At 41.9% G+C, this 3,950-nt stretch overlaps 1 non-coding gene across 1 annotated transcript; it reads right to left on the bottom strand.

Moving 5' to 3' along the window:
• Positions 1–1,049: 1,049 nt before the first annotated feature.
• Positions 1,050–1,156, bottom strand: LOC147913951 (U6 spliceosomal RNA). The gene has a single exon (XR_015556277.1). It is a non-coding gene; the product is annotated as a U6 spliceosomal RNA (small nuclear RNA).
• Between the last annotated feature and the right edge of the window lie 2,794 nt (positions 1,157–3,950).

Below are 3,950 nucleotides of genomic sequence, written 5' to 3'. Positions count from 1 at the left end.
AGATGTTTTTCTATTTAGGCAAACCTGTGAAACTCAGGTAAGGCCGTGGGAACAGCATGTGCAAAGGCCCGCTGTCTGCACACAATGGTTTGGGGAGTTGGATGTAGTCTATTCTGGCTGTAAGAAGAGTATGAAGGTGAAAGGGGTCTATATTAAGGAGTTAGGAGTCAGTGGGGAGTCACTGAAGTGTTTTAAGCAAGGAGTGACATGATAGGATCCACACTTTAGGAAAATCACTGGGGATACAGCACAGAGAATCAATGGTGAGAGCAAGACTGGTTGCACGGGGACCAGTATGTCACCATGGGGGTAATCTAGGTAAGAGATGATGGGTAATGGCAGTGCAGATGGAGAGAAAGGGATGGAATTAAAAGATATTTAGAAGATAGAAGGGCTGCAACTTGGTTATCATCAGGCGTGTGGGAGAGAGGGCAGTTAAGGATGAAGCCCAGGGTTCTATTCTCCATGTTCTTGAAAATGAAGTTTCTTTATCTCAAATTATTTTGCCTTTAAGGGCATTTGCTCTCATGTCATCTCATCAAATATTCTATCACGACATGGAAGGTGCCGTGCACAGGGAAAGAGCACTTGTCTGGAGGCCAGGTACAGGTCTACCACAGACCCCAAGCGTGGTCCTGGCCAATCACTTTATCTCTTTGCAGGGAGTGTGACAGCTGCAATCTAAGAGAACGTGATTATAAACTGAGATGGGACACTGAGTTAGGGCATGTACACAAGATACACCTGTTTACATGGCACTAAGGGTAAACCGCTGAGGCTACTTGTGGCCTGAAGAGACAGGCCTGCGGTTCCGCCTGCTCTAGGTCCTGCCTGATGATACCAGGGAGTGGAGAGAATCCCTATTTCGCCACACCTCTAACAAATCCAGGGCATGCCAGTATGCTGAAGAACACCTTTTGGGAAGCTCTGGCATAGTGGTTAAACTCTTTTTTTCTTTTTTTTTTAATTTTTTTTTTTAAATTTTTTGTTTATTGCAGTAACATTGGTTTATAACATTGTAAAAATTTCAGGTGTACATCATTGTACTTAAAAATATGGAACGCTTCACGAATTTGCGTGTCATCCTTGCGCAGGGGCCATGCTAATCTTCTCTGTATCGTTCCAATTTTAGTATATGTGCTGCCGAAGCGAGCACATGGTTAAACTCTTGAGTCAGATAGTTTGGACTAGTGTCCTCATTCCATCATTTATGAGCTGTGTGACTCTGAGAGAGTAACTTAATGGTTCTAGGCCTCAGTTTTCTCACGTGTAAAATGGGAATAATAATAGCACCTATCTAACAGGGCTGTTGTGAAGATGAAATAAGAGAATGTGTATAAATACTTTATAGGGCTCCTGCACACAGAGTAAAGTCTCAATACATGTTAGCCATTCTTGTTTTTATACAATCTTTTCATTAAAGTGTACAATTCAGTGGTTTCTAAAGTAAATTTACAGAGTGGGGCAAGCATCACCACAATCCAAATTTGAAACATTTTCATCACCCCCAAAAGATGTGCCATTTGTAGTCATAACCTATTCACACTTAACCCCTGGCAACCATGAATCTACCTTCTCTTTCTCCAGATTTGTCTTTTCTGGACATTTTATATAGACAGCTTCATACAGTATGCAGTCTTTTGTGTCTGGCTTCTTTCATCGAGTATATTGTTTTTGAGGTTTGTCTGTGTTGTAGCATGGATGAGTACTTTTCTTTCTTTTCGTTGTTGAATAGTTGTCCGTTGCGTGGGCATACCACATTTGTCTCTCCATTCACCAGTTGGGAACATTTGGATTGCTTCTGCTTTGGGCAGGTATGAATTTTGTGGCTATGAACATTTGTGTCTAAGTCATTGTGTGGACATATTACCATATAATTTTCAGTTCTAAAAGTCTAAAATTCTAAGAAGCATTGAACTTCTGAGGAGGAAGACTATTGGTTCTTATGCTTGGCCTTGTTCTTATTATACAGGCTTTGGTTCTTATACTTGGGCAATAACTATATTTTTGCCAGGATGTTTTGAAGAAGAACAATTATTTATGTCCAACATAGAAGTTTAACTTTTCAATTAAAAAAGAAAACAGAGAAAGTTTAATTTTAATAAAATACTTAGTCAAAAGCTGATCAGGGATTAGGTTTGTTATTCTTGAGTTTTAATGGAAATTTCAGGAAGAGGTAGACTAGAAGCCAAGGCCTGCCTCGCTGCACGACTTCAGGGGGCACTCTCTCAGTGGAGCGGTGAGTTGGGGTGTGCCATTCACGTGAGATACATTGGGAATGGTGCTACCCAGAGCTGGGCCAGGACAGGCGGCCACACTGCTGGTCCTCTGGGGTCTGGGTGGTCTCCACTCTGCCCCTAGATGCAGGGCTGTTCTGTTTGTGGAGGGCTGTGCCAAGTCAGAAATGGAGCTGAGGCCGAGATGCCGCTCTGCAGACTGCTGTAGCTCCAGACTCTAGGGAGTCCTAGGTAGGGGCTCTGTTTGAAGCCCTGGAAATCTCAGACTAGAATCCCTGATGGTGGCCTCGAATTGCTGATGGGACAGACTGAAAGCTCTGACAGGCTCCCAGCTGAAGCCATATCCTGCACACTCTCCTGTCTGGAGAAACTTGGAGCTATTGCCCACAGGCTCATTGAGACCTTAAAGGTTTGCTCTAGCCTTTGACTCTTATCCCTTTGTTTAGACAAGAATAGGTTAGACCTGTGGGTAAAGTTTGGGGGTAAGGAAAACCAACTGGGACATATGTCTTACTGGGACACGTGCTTAGTCCTATCCTTCCCATAAAAGTACTCAAGCTGAACTCTCTCAGTAGAGAGTTGTGGAAAATAAGAGACATTCTGTGGAAAGACCAAGTTAACGTTCAAGTCTCAGAATCTGATCTTAGGTCAAATATCTCTTCCTTTTGCCAGTAGAAGGAGCCCAGATGTTTTTCTATTTACTTAGACAAACCCTTGAACACAAGTTAGTGATAGGAAACTACATTTGCAATGTTAAGAACCCATATTTGGAAAGTCACAAGCATAAAAAATATATGCTGTGAAATGGGAGGTCAGGATGGTGAACTCATTGTAGAACCATAGTTTTGACTCAAGAATTTTGATGGAGTCTTCATGTTGGTTGAGCTTCTTGGTCCTAATATCATTGAGAGAATTAAATCATGATATTAAAACATTGAAACACTAAAGCTTTGTTTTTATTGGCAAGAACCAAAATGATCTAATACTAATGCCATGAAACATCAGTCACTTTTTTCTCGATGAATAAGATGAACTTTGGCTGCTTATGATAGTAAATGTAATAATGTCAGTGATTTGAACTGTTTCAATTCTAAATGTGCAGAAATGTGTTTTACTGCATCTCTCTCTGTCTCTCTCTTTTTGGTACTACTACTGTTAGGAGGTTCTGTGGCAAATAAGCCCAAATATGTAGATTAGAGCATATCATTCACATGTGCCACGTGTGTGCCCAAGTCTGAGCACCCACGGCGAGGCTCCCTCTCACAGGTGGTCTGAATTTGCTTCTAGCTGGTCCTGTAAGCAGATTTAGTATTTCATAAGCACTGCTCCATCTCATGCCTCCATTATTGACACCACATGGAAGTCAGGAAATTGGTTCTTTCTGGGAACAGTTTGCAGAAATATGCAGCCTGTCAGCCCCTTTCTCATGGGTGCATTAACAGAGCGGCTCACGATTACAAGTAACGAACCTTCTCCAGATGTGTGTAGCAACTCAGCTCCAACTTTATCTTCAATCCCAAAGATGGACTTGACAAGATGGATTATTTGTGGCCATATTGTAATAACTTTGTGAAATTGGAACTCCCAACAATTGTAATGGAGGGTGAGGAATCAGCAGCAGAGGGACGGAGAATTTCTCCTTGCAGTAAACAATACAAAAAAAACAACAATAAAAAGAGCAAATCAGCTGTGGCATTCTCCTGCCTTGGACAC

Source organism: Ceratotherium simum, chromosome 24, assembly GCF_057802395.1.
Source record: "Ceratotherium simum simum isolate JZ-2026a chromosome 24, ASM5780239v1, whole genome shotgun sequence".
Lineage (NCBI taxonomy): Eukaryota > Metazoa > Chordata > Mammalia > Perissodactyla > Rhinocerotidae > Ceratotherium > Ceratotherium simum.
This window is presented reverse-complemented; position numbering and strand designations above follow the sequence as displayed.